The sequence below is a fragment of the Cherax quadricarinatus genome, chromosome 7, assembly GCF_038502225.1.
Source record: "Cherax quadricarinatus isolate ZL_2023a chromosome 7, ASM3850222v1, whole genome shotgun sequence".
Classification (NCBI taxonomy): Eukaryota; Metazoa; Arthropoda; class Malacostraca; order Decapoda; family Parastacidae; genus Cherax; species Cherax quadricarinatus.
Genome location: NC_091298.1, coordinates 40,041,686 through 40,059,395, shown reverse-complemented (window position 1 = coordinate 40,059,395; position 17,710 = coordinate 40,041,686). Strand labels below are relative to the sequence as shown.

At 46.0% G+C, this 17,710-nt stretch overlaps 1 protein-coding gene across 2 annotated transcripts in view; it reads right to left on the bottom strand.

The window, feature by feature from the left end:
- Positions 1–17,710, bottom strand: part of LOC128686728 (uncharacterized) — a 111,800-nt gene that overhangs the window by 16,923 nt on the left and 77,167 nt on the right. The gene's annotated exons all lie outside the window — the stretch shown is intronic.

Genomic DNA, 17,710 nt, shown 5'->3' with positions numbered 1-17,710 from the left:
TTCCCTTCTTTTCCCCTCCTTCTACCCTCCCCTTCTCTCTCTTTCTCCCTCTCTTTCTCTCTCTCTTTCACTAAAAAAAAAAAATGGTTGGGACTCGCAGGAATCAGGGATCAGATGACAATGGTATTGGTAGGAAGGAATGGATGGAGGAGCAGTGGAAAAGGATAGAGCAAGAATGGGAGAGAAAATTAGGAAAGCTTTCTGAAAAAATGGAGAAAGAGCTCTCTGTGAAATGGGAAAAGAGGTTGGAGAAGGAGACGAAGAATTGGGAGGCACAAGTCGAAACTGCAGTAGACAGGGTAAAGGTCCTAGAATTTGAGGTAAACAGGCTGAAGCAAGTCTCAGGGGTAGTGACCAGAGAAGACACACCATACGAAGCTGAGAGGCTGAACAGGAAGGAAGGAGATATGAATTATGCTAAGGTCATATCAGCCTGCAAAGAAGGGCCAGGGAGTGGAAGGGAGGAGCAGATAGGTGCAGATGGAGAGGGAGATAGGTCGAATGCTGAGGCACAACCCTGCTACCAAGAGCCACTGGAAAAATCAAGGGAAAAAGTGACCACATACAGACAGGAACCAGAGTCACAGAGGGAGAGGCAATGGGAGGAGGAAAGGGCAAAATCAGTGTTTATCCATGGGCTTTGGGAGAGAGAGGAAAGGACACACACTGAAAGACGGCAGGAAGAAAGAAAGGAGATTGAGAAAATCATCACGGAAATAGGAGGAGAAGACACGGACGAGATTGTAAATTTTCAGAGAATAGGGGGGTACTTGAAGGGGAAAAACCGACCAATCAAGATGATTCTCAGGACAGAAACAGTGCGGAACAGGATCCTCCAAGAGAAACCACGGTTGAAAAGCTCGGAAGAATACAAGAAGGTGTTCCTAGACAGAGACAGAACACAAACAGAGAGACAGCAGCTGAGGGAGAGGACAAAAAAGCGAAAGGAACTAGGAAAGGAGACAAGGATGGAACCAGCAGAGGTCAGTCAGAGCAGAACAGAGCAGGAAGAGCAAGCACACACACAACTATCCTCAGAACCCCACAACCTATCACACCATCCCAACACACAATACAATCCATACCCACAGCTTCCACCAAACCCCCAACCATAGAATCCCACAGTATGCTACCAGGTCTCCCACCCCCACACGCCCCCCAAACCACAGTGTTGGAAAGGAAACTGAAGGTATGGTACACAAACGCTGATGGAATAACAAACAAGTGGGAGGAGTGGCACGAAACAGTCAAAGAGGCATCACCAGACATCATAGCGATCACAGAAACCAAGCTTACAGGTATGATAACAGATGCCATCTTTCCAATTGGATACCAGATCCTGAGGAAAGACAGAAGGAACAGGGGGGGTGGAGGAGTGGCATTGCTGATCAAACACCGATGGAATTTTGATGAGCTGGAGAGAGGAGACAGCGGAGAAGAAAGTGATTACATAGCAGGAACACTTCACTCTGGAGGTCCCAAGGTGACAATTGCAGTGATGTATTACCCACCACAGAACAGTAGGAGGCCAAGGCAAGAGTATGACGAGAGCAATAGAGCGATGGTTGACACACTGGCTGAAGTGGCCAGAAGAGTTCATGCATGAAGGGCAAAGCTCCTGATCATGGGCGACTTTAACCACAAGGAGATCGAATGGGAGAACTTGGAGCCACATGGGGGCCAAGATACATGGAGGGCTAAGATGATGGAGGTGGTACTGGAAAACTTCATGTACCAACACGTAAGGGACACTACAAGAGAGAGAGGAGAGGATGAACCAGCAAGACTGGACTTAGTATTCACCTTGAGTAGTGCAGATATTGAGGACATCACATATGAAAGACCCCTTGGGGCCAGCGATCATGTGGTTTTCAGCTTCGAATACACAGTAGAGCTACAAGTGGAAGGGGAAGCAGGAAGGCCAGGACAAATGAAACCAAACTACAGGAAAGGGGACTACACAGGAATGAGGAACTTCCTGAATGAGGTTCAGTGGGACAGAGAACTGACAGGGAAGCCAGTTAATGAGATGATGGAATATGTAGCAACAATGTGCAAGGAGGTTGAGGAGAGGTTTGTACTCAAGGGTAACAGGAATAATGAAAAAGCCAGGATGAGCCCATGGTTCACCCAAAGATGCAAGGAGGAAAAAACCAAGTGTGCTAGGGAATGGAAGAAATATAGAAGGCAAAGGACCCAGGAGAATAAGGAGAGCAGTCATAGAGCCAGAAACGAATATGCACAGATAAGAAGGGAAGCCCAGCGTCAATATGAAAACGACATAGCAGCAAAAGCCAAATCTGACCCAAAGCTGTTATACAGCCACATCAGGAAGAAAACAACCATCAAGGACCAGGTAATCAGGCTAAGGAAGGAAGGACGAGAGACAACAAGAAATGACAGTGAAGTATGTGAGGAACTCAACAAGAGATTCAAAGAAGTGTTCACAGAGGAGAAAGAAGGGGCTCCAGAAAGACGGAGAGGTGGGGTACACCACCATGTGCTGGACACAGTACACACAACCGAGGAAGAAGTGAAGAGGCTTCTGAGTGAGCTAGATACCTCAAAGGCAATGGGGCCAGATAACATCTCTCCATGGGTCATGAGAGAGGGAGCAGAGGCGCTATGTGTACCCCTAACAACAATATTCAATACATCTATCGAAACAGGGAGATTGCCTGAGGCATGGAAGACAGCAAATGTGGTCCCAATCTTTAAAAAAGGAGACAGACATGAAACACTAAACTACAGACCAGTGTCACTGACATGTATAGCATGCAAAATCATGGAAAAGATTGTCAGGAGAAGAATGGTGGAACACCTAGAAAGGAATGATCTCATCAACAGCAGCCAACATGGTTTCAGGGATGGGAAGCCCTGTGTCACAAACCTGCTGGAGTTCTATGACATGGTGACAGCAGTAAGACAAGAGAGAGAGGAGTGGGTGGATAGCATTTTCTTGAACTGCAAGAAGACACATTTCCACACAAGAGTTTAGTGCAAAAACTGGAGAAACGAGCAGGGATAACAGGGAAGGCACTAAAATGGATCAGGAAATACTTGTCAGGAAGACAGCAGCGAGTCATGGTACGTGGCGAGGTGTCAGAGTGGGCGCCTGTGACCAGCGGGGACCCACAAGGGTCAGTCCTCGGACAAGAGCTGTTTCTGATATTTGTGAACGACATGACGGAACGAATAGACTCCAAAGTGTCCCTGTTTGCAGATGATGTGAAGTTGATGAAAAGAATTAATTCGATCGAAGAACAGGCAGAACTACAAAGGGATCTGGACAGGCTGCAGACCTGGTTCAGCAATTGGCTCCTGGAGTTCAACTCCACCAAGTGCAAAGTCATGAAGATTGGGGAAGGGCAAAGAAGACTGCAGATGGAGTACAGTCTAGGGGGCCAGAGATTACAAACCTCATTCAAGGAAAAAGATCTTGGGGTGAGTATAACACCAGGCACATCTCCTGAAGCGCACATCAACCAAATAACTGCTGCAGCATATGGGCGCCTAGCAAACCTCAGAACAGCATTCCGACATCTTTATAAGGAATCGTTCAGGACCCTGTACACCGTGTACGTTACGCGCTTATTGAAGTATGCGGCACAAATTTGGAACCCACACCTCGCCAAGCAAGTAAAGAAACTAGAGAAAGTGCTAAGGTTTGCAACAAAACTAGTCCCAGAGCTAAGAGGTATGTCCTACGAGGAGAGGTTAAGGGAAATCGACCTGACGACACTGGAGGACAGGAGAGATAGGGGACACATGATAACGACATACAAAATACTGAGAGGAATTGACAAGGTGGACAAAGACAGGATGTTCCAGAGATGGGACACAGCAACAAAGGGACACAGTAGGAAGTTGAAGACACAGATGAATCACAGGGATGTTAGGAAGTATTTCTTCAGCCACAGAGTAGTCAGGAAGTGGAATAGTTTGGGAAGCGATGTAGTGAAGGCAGGATCCATACATAGCTTTAAGCAGAGGTATGATAAAGCTCACGGTTCAGGGAGAGTGACCTAGTAGCGACCAGTGAAGAGGCGGGGCCAGGAGCTTGGACTCGACCCCTGGAACCTCAACTAGGTGAGTACAACTAGTTGAGTACACGCGCACACACACACAAAACGCACACACACACAACACACACAACACACACACACACACACACACACACACACACACACACACACACACACACACACACACAGAACACTCAGATGAGTCAGAGGGATGTTATGAAGTATTTCTTCAGTCACAGAGTTGTCAGTAAGTGGAATAGTCTGGAAAGTGAGGTAGTGGAGACAGGAACCATACATAGCTTTAAGACGAGGTATGTTAAAGCTCATGGAGCAGGGAGAGAGCTCATTCAGGACCGTGTACTTTAGGCCCATTTTGGAATATGCAGCGCCAGTTTGAAACCCTCACCTAGCCAAGTATTTAAAGAAGCTAGAGAAAGTGCGAAGGTTTGCAACAAGACTAGTCCCGGAGCTAAGGGGTATGTCAAACGAGGAGAGGTTAATGGAAAATCGACCTGACGACACTGGATAACAGGAGAGATGGGGGGGATATGATAATGTCATATAAAATACTGAGAGGTATAGACAAGGTGGACAGACACAGGATGTTCCAGAGATGTGACACGACATCAAGGGACACAGTAGGAAATAGAAGACTCAGATGAATCAGGGATGTTAGGAAGTATTTCTTCAGTCACAGAGTTGTCAGGAAGTGGAATAGCCTGGGTAGTGATGTAGTGGAGGCAGGATCCATACATAGCTTTTAGAAGAGGATTGATAAAGCTCACGGAGCGGGAAGAGTGACTGAGTAGTGGCTAGTTGAAGAGGCGGGGCCAGGAGCTGTGACTCGATTCCCCGCAACCACAACTAGGTGAGTACAGCTAAGTGAGTACAGAAGTCCTATCAGATCACCGTGGAGCCCGGGGAAAACACGAGGAGCACACCCGTTACAAATGACAGGACTGAAAAAATGAAAGAGCTAAACTATATCCAGATGCCCTAACGGACCACAGCAGTGTCCAAGAAAAGCGGAGGAGAGAAAAAGACAGGTCAACGAGTACAGGGACAACAGATAAAGAGGGGATTGAAGAATGGAAAGCTTCACATGAGGCAAGTAAATTGGATCAGGTGATACAATGGAAATGCAGTTGGAGGATGAAAGGAAGAGGTCAATCTTTGTTCATGGGCTCCAAGAAGTCTAAGGGGAAACTTACAAAGCAAGATGTCAGGGGGAGAAGAAAGCAAATGAAAGTATCATGAAAGTAACCAGCAGTCAAAGTGATTTTTAAGTCTGAAACTGCTCGAAACAGGCTCCTGCAGGAGAATGCATGACTAAGGGACACATCAATGTACTGGTGGCTGTAACATGACAGAACATGAGAAGAAAGACAGCTGTACAAGACGGTACAGAGATGAATGGAGAAAAGAGTGGCAAGAATAGAGATAGGAAGGAGAACCCAGGCTCACGAGGAAGAGCAAATACAACCTTCCTCAGAAACACCTACGGAAGTCCCTCAACCCCGACAGCCCCACTACAACCACGCACACTCACCCAAAACCCACATGCCATACCTACATCTTCCACCCCCCTACCAAAAACTTTGCCCTCACAGTAACTTGCCATAGTACCTCACCATGTCTCCCGCTTCTCCATTCCAAAATACCCTTTCCCCAGACCACAGTATAAGAACGAAAGTTGAAGGTTTGGTACATAAATGCAGATCGAGTAACAAATAAATGTGAAGTGTGACAAAAAAAAATTAGAGGACATCCTCAGACATCACAGCACTCACAGGAACAAAACTCATGGGGATGATCGCAAATGCAATCTCTCCATCATGATATCAAACCTGAGGAAAAATAAAGGAGCAGAGATGGAGGAGGAGTTGCACTGCTCATCAAAAACCAGTGGGAATTTGAGGAATTGGAAGGAATGAACAGAATGGGTGAAAGGGCCTAAATAGTACAAACAATTCCCTGCAGGAATATACGACCCACCACAAAACTGCAGGTGGCCAAGAGAAGAATATAAAGAGAACAACAGAACAATGGTGGGCACACTAGCTGAGGTGACTGGAAGGGTTCACATGAGTAGGGCAAAGTTACTAGTGATGGGTGATTTCAATCACAAGAAGATTGACTGGGAAAGCCTGGAGCCTCATGGGTTACCAGAAACATGGAGAACCAAGATGATGGAGGTGGTACTAGAAAACTTCATGCATCAACATGTTATGGATACTACCAAAGAGAGAGAGGAGAGGATGAACCAGCAAGACTGGACCTCGTATTCACCCTGAGTAGTTCAGACAGTGAGGACATCACATACGAAAGGCCCTTCGGAGCTAGTGATCACGAGGTTCTGAGCTTCGAATACATAGTTGGGTTACTAGTGGAGAGGGATACAGGGGTAGGATGGGAGAGCCCAAACTACAAAAGAGTGGACTACACAGGCATGGAGAATTTCCTGCAAGAGGTTTAGTGGAAAAAAGAATTGGTACAAAAATCAGTAAATGAAATGATGGACTACTTGACAACAAAATGCAAGGAGGCAGAAGAGAGGTTTGTTCTCAAGGGAAATAGAAATAATGGGAAGAAAAGATCAAGCCCTTGGTTCACCCAAAGGTTTAGAGAGGCAAAAACTAAGTACACTAGAGAATGGAAAAGGTACAGAAGACAAAGGACCAAGGAAAATAAAGTAATTAGTCGAAGAGCCAGAAATGAATATACACAGATAACGAGGGAGGCCGAGCGACAAAATGAAAACGACTTAGCAATGAAAGCCATGTCTGACCCAAAGCTGTTGTATTGGCACATCAGGAGGAAAACAACAGCCAAGGAAAAGGTAATCAAGTTGAGGAACAAAAGAGGGGAATTCACAAGAAGTGACCAAGAATTATGTGAGGAGCTCAACATGAGATTTAAAGAAGTATTTACAGTGGAGACAGGAAGGACTCCAGAAAGACAAAATAGTGGGGTACACCAGAAGGGGATACATCAAGTGTTGGACGAAATACACACAACAGAGGAGGAAGTGAAGGCACTGCTAAGTGAACTAGCTGCCTCAAAAGCGGTGGGACCAGGCAATATCTCTCCGAGGGTCCTTAGAGAGGGAGCAGAGATGCTGTGTGTGCCAATAACAACAATTTTCAACATATCCATTGAAACAGGGTACCTTCCTGAGGTGTGGAAGACAGCAAAGGAAGTCCCAACTTTTAAGAAAAGTGATAGACATGAGGCATTAGACTACAGACCAGTGGCACTGACATGTGTAGCATGCATAGTCATGGGGAAGATTATCAGGAGGAGAGTGGCGGAGCACCTAGAAAGGAACAAGCTTATACACGACAACCAACACGGTTTCAAGGAAGGGAAATCCTTTGTCAAACTTACTGGAGTTTTATGACAGGGTAACAGAAATAAGACAAGAGAGAGTGAGAGAAGTGGGTAGATTGCATTTTCTTGGGCTGCAAGAAGACCTTTAACACAGTTACACACAAGAATATAGTGCCAAAGCTAGATGATTAAGCATGCATAGCAGGAAAGGCACTGCAGTGGATCAGAGAATACCTGACAGAGAGGCAACAACGAGTCATGATATGTGAAGAGGTGTCAGATTGGGCACCTGTGACTAGTGGGGTTCCACAGAGGACAATTCTAGGACCAGTGCTGTTTCTGGTTTATGTGAATGACGCAACGGAAGCGATAGACTCAGAAGTGTCCCTGTTTGCAGGCGATGTGAAGTTAATGAAGAGAATTAAACTAGATGAGGATCAAACAGCACTACAAAGGGACTTGGACAGGGTGCAAGCTTTATCCAGGAACTGGCTCCTGGAATTTAACCGTGCCATGAAGATTGGGGAAGGGCAAAGAAGATCACAGAGAGAGTATAGGCTAGGTGGTCAAACACTGTAAACCTAACTCAAGGAAAATCATCTTGGGGGAAGTATAATACCGAGCATATCTCCTGAGGCTCACATATATACTCTCTCTCCCATTCTCCCTTCTCTCCCTTTCTCTTTCTTGCTCTCTCTCTCTCTCTCTCTCTCTCTCTCTCTCTCTCTCTCTCTCTCTCTCTCTCTCTCTCTCTCTCTCTCTCTCTCTCTCTCTCTCTCTCTCTCTCTCTCTTTCTCTCTCTCTCTCCCTCCCTTTATCTCCTCCTCTCTCCATCTACCTCTCTCACACACACATACACCCACATAAACAGAGACCAGAAGCTGTTGTAATCATATCAGGAGGAAAACAAAAGTCAAGGACCAGGTAATCAGGCTGAGGAAGGAAGAAGGGTAGATCACAAGAAACGACCAAGAAGTATGTGAGGAGCTCAACCTGAGATTTAAAGAGGTATTCAGGTGAGACAGAAAGAACTACAGAAACACGGAGGGGGGGGGGGTACACCATCAACTTCTGGACACAATACAACCGAGGAGGAAGTGAAGAGGCTGCTAAGCGAACTGATATCTCAAAGGCGATGGGGCCAGACAACATCTATCCACGAATCCTGAGAGAGGGAACAGAGGCACTCTGCGTACTACTAGCAAAAATCTTCAACACGTCTATCAAAACAGGGCGACTACCCGAGGTACGAAGACAGCATATTTAGTCCCAGTTTTTATAAAAAAGGAGACAGACTTGTGGCACTAAATTACAGACCCCTGTCACTGACATGTACAGTATGCAATGTAACTGAAAAGATTATCAGAAGAGTGAAAGAGCACCTAGAAAGGAATGAGCTTATCAATGACAACCAACATGGATTCAGGGACGGGAAATCCTGCGTCACAAACCTACTGGAGTTCTATGACAAAGTGACAGCAGTAAGACAAATATTACAACCTATGTACCCAAAGGCCTGTTATCCTGGGTGTAAAACGAGCAAAATAAACAGCAGAAAAACTTTGAATTACATTATCCTTCGCGAAGTATAAACAGAAGTAGGTACACTATATACACTATGCAGCAATAGGTATTAATGCATGCCACGGTAATCAAGGCAAAACAGCAGCCAAGAGAGAGCAGACCACCGTGTTTCAACCAGAGGTAGAATGAGAGTGACAAGGGTGGAAAGGTGAGTGGTAACAATGTCACTTTCACAATTGCCAGATCGACATGTGATTGGCGGAACCTAGATACTGATCTGACGACAGGGCCCCGTTGGATCGTCAGACCCTTAGCATTTGTTTCTTTGGTTGGTGAGGCAGCTAATGTGAGTGTGTTATCATGCTCCGAATAAAGATTACATACTCTTTACATGCAACACCCCCACCCCAAGAGGGCCCAGGACTAGGTTTGTACCTCAGTGGGTAAAAGTGCCACCATGGCAAAGTATAATGAACCACCTTTCCTCTCAACCATCCAACTCATTAGATAGAGCTCAGCTTTAATTGCGATATAAAGCCAAACTCTAAACTTAGAGTGAGACAGCAGACAGTAGGGCTAACGTAGGGCCAAGAGACCTGCGGTGTGTAGCAGAATATCACCTCACTAAAAAAAAACATAATTAAATATACATTATATACAAAAGAGAGGAAAAAAAGAACTGAACATAATTTCATCCAAAGTCCCTAACACATCCTAACCTAATATATGCAGGGTAAAGAATCAGCCAGCATATTTTCTTTGCCGGCGATGTGACAAATTTTTATGTTGTACGGTTGCAGTCTGATGCACCACTTCATGAGTCTTGTGTTATGGTTCTTCATATGTTGTAGATTAACCAGAGGACTGTGGTCACTATAGACTGCGACCATTTAAGAGGTCTGGCCCTAACTAATGCAAAGTTGACACGCAAAATTTGTGAAGCATTGGCAAAGCTGATGCAATGCCAGATAGCCAGCTATCTACAATTACTTCCAAGTTTAACTCTAGGTTCAGCTTCTGGTCTAAGTCCATCTCCAACTCTCGGACAGGTGCTCAAAAACCTGTTATTTTGGGTGTAAAGGGAGCAAAATAAACACAGAAGAAAAACTTTGAATTACATTATCCTTCACCAAGTATAAACAGAAGTATATACACTATATACACTATGAACAGCAACAGGTATTAGTGCACGTCATGGTAATCAAGGCAGAACAGCAGCGAATAGAGAGCAGACCACCGTGCTTCAACCAGAGGTGGAATGAAAATGACAAGGGTGAAAAGGTGAGTGGTAACCATGTCACCTTCACAGTTGCCAGATCCACGTGTGATTGGCTGAACCTAGATACTGATCTGACAATGGGGCCCCAATGGATGGTCAGACAGTTAGCATCTGGTTCGCTGGTTGGTGATGCAGCTTATATGAGAGTGTTAACATGCTCTAAATAAAGATTACATACTTTTTGCATACAACAGCAAGAAAAAGAGAGGTTGGTAGACTGCATTTTCTTGGACTGTAAGAAGGCTTTTGACACAGACCACACAAGAGATTAGAGCAAAAGCTGGAGGACTAGGTAGGTATAACAGGGAAGGCACTGCAATGGATCAGGGAATACCTGATGGGATGATATCAACGATTCATGGTACATGACGAGATATCAAAGTGGGCACTTGTGACGAGCAGGGTTCCACAAAGGTCAGTCCTAGGACCGGTGCTGTTTTGGTAAAGGTGAACGACATGATGGAAGTTCTAGACTCAGAAGTGTTCTGTTTGCAGATGATGTGAAATTAATGAGGAGAATTCAATCGGTGGAGGGCCAGCAGGACTACAAAGGTATTTGAAAAGACTGGAAGCCTGGTCCAGAAACTGGCTCCTGGACTTCAGCCCCACCAATTGCGAAGTCATGAAACTCGGGGAAAGGCAAACAAGATCTAAGAGTACAGTATAGAGGCCAAAGACTGCAAACCTAAGTCAAGTAAAAGGATCTCTGGGCAAGTATAATACAGAGCACATCTCCTGAGGTGCACATCAAAGAAATAACTGCTGCAGCATATGGCCGACTAGCGAACCTAAGAATATCATTCCGACATCTCAGTCAAGAATCTTTCAGGAACTTTTACACCATGCACGTCATGCTCATTTTGGAGTATGCTTGGCCAGGTGAGGAAACCACACCTGGCCAAGCACGTCAGGAAACTAGAGAAAGTGCAAAGGTTTTCAGGGACTAGTGCTGGAGCTAAGTGGCATGGCCTACGAGAAGTTAAGAGTACTAGATCTGACGACACTGGAAGACAGGAGGGACGGGGGACATGATAACGACACAGAAAGAATACTGAGAGGAATCAACGTGGTGGACAAAGACAGGATGTTCCAGAGATGGGATACAGCAACAAGAGGTCACAATTGGAAGTTGAAGACTCAGATGAATCACAGGGATGTTAGGAAGTATTTATTCAGCTATACCTGGAGTTTACCTGGAGAGAGTTCCGGGGTTCAACGCCCCCGCGGGCCGGTCTGTGACCAGGCCTCATGGTGGATCAGGGCCTGAACAACCAGGCTGTTACTGCTGGCTGCACGCAATCCAATGAACGAACCACAGCCCGGCTGGTCAGGTACCGATTTTAGGTGCTTGTCCAGTGCCTGCTTGATGACAGCCAGGGATCTATTGGTAATCTCCCCTTATGTATGCTGGGAGGCAGTTGAATAGTCTTGGGCCCCTGACACTTATTGTGTTGTCTCTTAACGTGCTAGTGACACCCCTGCTTTTCATTGATGGGATGTTGCATCGTCTGCCGAGTCTTTTACATTCGTAGGGAGTGATTTTCGTGTGCAAGTTTGGTACTAGTCCCTCTAGGATTTTCCAGGTGTATATAATCATGTATCTCTCCCGTCTGCATTCCAGGGAGTACAGGTTCTGGAACATAAAGCTCTCCCAGTAACTGAGGTGTTTTATCTCCGTTATGCGCGCCGTGAAGGTTCTCTCTAAATTTTCTAGGTCAGCAATTTCACCTGCCTTGAAAGGTGATGTTAGTGTGCAGCAATATTCCAGCCTAGATAGAACAAGTGACCTGAAGAGTGTCATCATGGGCTTGGCCTCCCTAGTTTTGAAGGTTCTCATTATCCATCCTGTGATTTTTCTAGCAGTTGCGATTGATACAATGTTATGGTCCTTGAAGGTGAGATCCTCCTACATGATCACTCCCAGGTCTTTGACGTTAGTTTTTCGCTCTATTGTGTGGTTGAAATTTGTTTTATATTCTGATGAAGTTTTAATTTCCTCGTGTTTACTATATCGGAGTAATTAAAATTTCTCATCGTTGAACTTCATATTGCTTACTGCAGCCCATTCAGAGATTTGATTAATGTCCGCCTGGAGCCTTGCAGTGTCTGCAATGGAAGACACTGTCATGCAGATTCGGGTGTCATCTGCAAAGGAAGACACAGTGCTGTGGCTGACATCCTTGTCTATGTCAGTTATGAGGATGAGAAACAAGATGGGAGCGAGTACTGTGCCTTGTGGAACAGAGCTTTTCGCCGTAGCTGCCTCGGACTTTACTCTGTTGACTACTACTCTTTGTGTTCTGTTTGTGAGGAAATTATAGATCCATAAACCAACTTTTCCTGTTATTCCTTTAGCACGCATTTTGTGCGCTATTACGCCATGGTCACACTTGTCCAAGGCTCTTGCAAAGTCTGTGTATATTACATTTATAACACTACGTATACTACGGTGCCACTCTGGTATACACTATAACACTATGTATACAATGGTGCCACTGTGGTATACACTATAACACTATGTATAATAACGGTGCCACTCGGATATACACTATAACACTATGTATACAACGGAGCCACTATGGTATACACTATAACACTACGTCTACTACGGTGCCACTGTGGTATACACTATAACACTCTGCATACTACGGTGCCACTGTGGTATACACTACAACACTATGTATACTAAGGTGTCACTGTGGTATACACTATAACACTATGTATACTACGGTGCCACTGTAGTGTACACTATAACACTATGTATACTACGGTACCACTGTGGTATACACTGTAACACTATGTATACTAGGGTACCACTGTGGTATACACTATAACACTATGTATTCTACGGTGTCACTGAGAGTATACTCTGCTGGGCCTATATTTCCCCTCTGGGAGTATATTCTGCTAGGCCTATAGTTCCCATCTGGGAGTATACTCTGCAAGGCCTACAGTTCCTCTTTGGAAGTATGCTATGCTAGGTCTACAGTTCCCCTCTGGGAGTATGCTCTGCTAGGTCCATAGTTCCCCTCTGGGAATATACTCCGGCAGGCCTATAGTTCCCCTCTGGGAGTCTCTGCTAGGCTTATAGTTCCCCTCCGGGAGTATACTCTGCTAGGCCTATAGTTCCCCTCTGGGAGTATACTCTGCTAGGCCTATAGTTACTCTCTGGGAGTACACTCTGCTAGGCACATAGATTCCCTCTGGGAGTATACTCTGCTAAGCCTATAGTTCCCCTCTGAGAGTATACTCTGCTAAGCCTATAGTTACCCTTTGGGACTATACTCTGCTAAGCCTATTGTTACCCTCTGTGAGTATACTCTGGTAGACCTACAATTCCCCTTTGGGAGTATACTCTGCTAGGCACATAGTTCCCCACTGGAAGTATACTCTGCTGCGCACATAGTTCTCCTCTGGGAGTATACTCTGCTAAGCCTATAGTTAACCTCTGAGAGTATACACTGCTAAGCCTATAGTTTCCCTCTGGGAGTATACTCAGCTATTCTTATAGTTCCCCTCTGAGAGTAAACTCTGCTAGGCCTATAGTAGTCCTCTTAGAGTGTACTCTACTAGGCCTATGTTTCCCCTCTGGAAGTATGCTCTGCTAGGCCTATAGTTACCTTCTGGGAGTATACTCTGCTAGGCCTGTAGTTTCCTTATCAGAGTATACTCTGCTAGGCCTATATTTCCCCTCTGGAAGAATGCTCTGCTAGGCCTATAATTCCCATCTGGGAGTATATTCTGCTACTCCTATAGTTCCCTCTATGAGAGTATACTCTGCTAGGCCTATATTTCCCCTCTGGAAAAATGTTATGCTAGACCTATTATTCCCCACTGGGAATATACTCGGGTAGGCCTATAGTTCCACTCTGGGAGTATACTCTGCTAGGCCTACAGTTCCCCTCTGGGAGTATACTCTGCAAGGCCTATAGTTCCTCTCTCGGAGTATACTCTGCTAGGCCTACGGTTCCCCTCCGGGAGTATGCTCTGCTAGGTCTATAGTTCCCCTATGGGAATATACTCCGGTAGGCCTATACTTCCCCCTCTGGGAGTATACTCTGCTAGGCCTACAGTTCCCCTCTGGGAGTATACTCTGCTAGGCCTATAGTTCCCCTCTGGGAGTATACTCTGCTAGGCCTACAGTTCCCCTCTGGGAGTATACTATGCTAGGTCTGTAGTTCCCCTCTGGGAGTATGCTCTGCTAGGCCTATACTTCCATTCTGGGAGTAAACTCTGCTAGGCCTATAGTTCCCCTATGGGAGTATACTCTGCTAGGTCTATAGTTCTCTGGGAGTATACTCTGCTAAACCTATAGCTCCCTTTGGGAGTATACCATGCTACGCCTATAGTTCCCATCCGGGAGTAAACTCTGCTAGGCCTATAGTTCCCCTTTGGGAGTATACTCTGCTAGGCACATTGTTCCCCTCTGGGAGTATACTCTGCTAGGCCTATAGTTCCCCTGTGGTAGTATACTCTGCTAGGCCTATAGTTCCCCTCTGGGAGTATACTCTGCTAGGTCTATAGTTCCCCTCTGGGAGTATGCTCTGCTAGGCTTATACTTCTATTCTGGCAGTAAACTCTGCTAGGCCTATAGTTCCCCTATGGGAGTATACTCTTCTAGGCCTATAGTTCTCTGGGAGTAAACTCTGCTAGGCCTATAGTTCCCCTTTGGGAGTATACTCTACTAGACACATAGTTCCCCTCTGAGAGTATACTCTGCTAGACACATAGTTCCCCTCTGGGAGCATGCTCTGCTAAGCTTATAGTTACCCTCTGGGAGTATACTCTGCTAGGCAAATAGTTCCCCTCTGGGAGTATACTCTGCTAGGCACATAGTTCCCCTCTGGGAGCATGCTCTGCTAAGCCTATAGTTACCTTCTGGGAGTATACTCTGCTAAGCCTATAGTTACCCCCTGGGAGTATACTCTGCTAAGTCTATAGTTCCCCTGAGGGAGTATACTCTGCTAGGCCTGTAGTTCCCCTCCGGGAGTAAACTCTGCTAGGCCTATAGTTCCCCTTTGGAAGTATTCACTGCTGGGCACATAGTTCCCCTCTGGGAGTACACTCTGCTAGGCACATCGTTTCCCTCTGGGAGTATACTCTGCTAAGCCTATAGTTCCCCTCTGGGACTATACTCTGCTAAGCCTATAGTTGCCCTCTGGGACTATATTCTGCTAAGCCTATAGTTACCTTCTGGAAGTATACTCTGCTAGGCCTATAGTTCCCCTTTGGGAGTATACTCTGCTAGGCACATAGTTCTCCTCTGGGAGTATACTCTGCTAGGCTTATAGTTCCCCTCTGAGAGTAAACTCTGCTAGGCGTATAGTAGTTCTCATAAAGTGTACTCTACTAGACCTATGTTTCCCCTCTGGAAGTATGCTCTGCTAGGCCTATAGTTCCCTTCTGGGAGTATGCTCTGCTAGGCCTATATTTCCCCTCTGAAAGAATGCTCTGCTAGACCTATAATTCCCTTCTGGGAGTATACTCTGATAGGGCTATAGTTCCTTTCTGGGAATATACTCTGCTAGGACTATAATTCCCATCTGGGAGTATACTCTGCTACTCCTATAGTTCCCTCTCTGAGAGCATACTCTGCTAGGCCTATATTTCCACTCTGGAAGAATGTTATGCTAGGCCTATAGTTCCCCTCTGGGAGTGTACTCTGCTAGGCCTATGGCTCGCTCTCTGAGAGCATACTCTGCTAGGCCTATAGTTCCCCTCTGGGAGTATACTCTGCTAGGTCTATAGTTCTCCTCTGGGAGTATACTCTGCTACGTCTACAGTTCCTCTCTGGGAGTATGCTCTGCTAGGACTATAGTTCGCTCTCTGAGAGTATACTCTGCTAGGCCTATAGTTCCCCTCTGGGAGTATACTCTGCTAGGTCTATAGTTCTCCTCTGGGAGTATACTCTGCTAGGCCTATATTTTCCCTCAGGGAGTATACTCTGCTAGGCCTATAGTTCCCCTCTGGGAGTATACTCTGCTAGGCCTACAGTTCCCCTCTGGGAGAATACTCTGCTAGGCCTATAGTTCCCCTCTGGGAGTTTACTCTGCTACGCCTATGGTTCCCCTCTGGGAGTATACTCTGCTTGGACTATAGTTCGCTCTCTGAGAGTATACTCTGCTAGGCCTATATTTCCCCTCTGGGAGTATACTCTGCTAGGTCTATAGTTCCCCTCTGGGAGTATACTCTGCTAAGCCTGTACTTCCCCACTGGGAGTATACTCTGCTAGGCCTATAGTTCCCCTCTAGGAGTAAACTCTGCTATACCTATATTTCCCCTTTGGGAGTATACTCTGCTAGGCCTATAGTTCCCCTCTTGGCGTATACTCTGTTAGCCCTATAGTTCCCCTCTGGGACTAGGCTCTGCTCGGTCAATAGTTCCCTTCTAGAAGTATGCTCTGCTAGGCCTGTAGTTCCCCTCTGGGAGTATACTCTGCTATGCCTATTGCTCCCCTCTGGTTGTAAACTCTGCTAGGCTTATAGTTCCCCTCTGGGAGTATCCTCGGCTAGGCCTATAGTTACCGTCTGGGAGTATACTCTGCTAGGCTTATAGTTTCTCTCTGGGAGTATACTCTGCTAGCCCTATAGTTTCCCTCTGGGTGTATACTCTGCTAGGCCTACAGTTCCCCTCTGGGAGTATACTCTGCTAGGCTTATATTTCCCCTCTGAGAGTAAACTCTGATAGGCCTATAGTAGTCCTCTGAGAGTATACTCTACTAGGCATATATTTCCTCTCTGGAAGTATGCTCTGCAAATCATATAGTTCCCTTCTGGGAGTATACTTTGCTAGGCCTCTAGTTCTCTTCTCACAGTATACTCTGCTAGGCCTATATTTCCCCTCTGGAAGTATGCTCTTCTAGTCCTATAGTTCCCGTCTCAGTATACTCTGCTAGGGATATAGTTCCTTTCTGGTAATATACTCCGCTAGGCCTATAATTCCCTTCTGGGAGTATACTCTCCTACTCCTACAGTTCCCTCTCTGAGAATATACTCTGCTAGGCCTATATTTCCCCTCTGGAAGAATGCTCTTCTAGGCCTATGGTTCCCCTCTGGGAGTATACTGTGCTAGGCCTACAGTTCCCCTCTGGGAGCATACTCTGCTAGGCCTACAGTTCCCCTCTGGGAGTATGCTCTGCTCGGCCTATAGTTCCCCCCCCTCCTATAGTTCCCCCTCGGTCTGTAGTTCTTTGCTATTGCTTTACTGCCCCCTTTGTGGAGGGGGGCTGTCTATTTTTTTAGTAACTGTGGAACGACCCCATTGTCCATGCTCCCTGTCCATAGGATGTTAAAGCACGTGATAGGGGCTTCTTGCAGTTCTTGATGAACACGGAGTTCCATGAGTCTGGCCCTGGGGCAGAATGCATGGGCATGTCATTTATCGCCTGTTCGAAGTCATTTGGCGTCAGGATAACATCGGATAGGCTTGTGTTAACCAAATTCTGTGGCTCTCTCATAAAAAATTCATTTAGATCTTCGACTCTCAGTCTGGTTAGCGGCTTGCTAAAAACTGAGTCATATTGGGACTTGAGTAGCTCAATCATTTCCTTGCT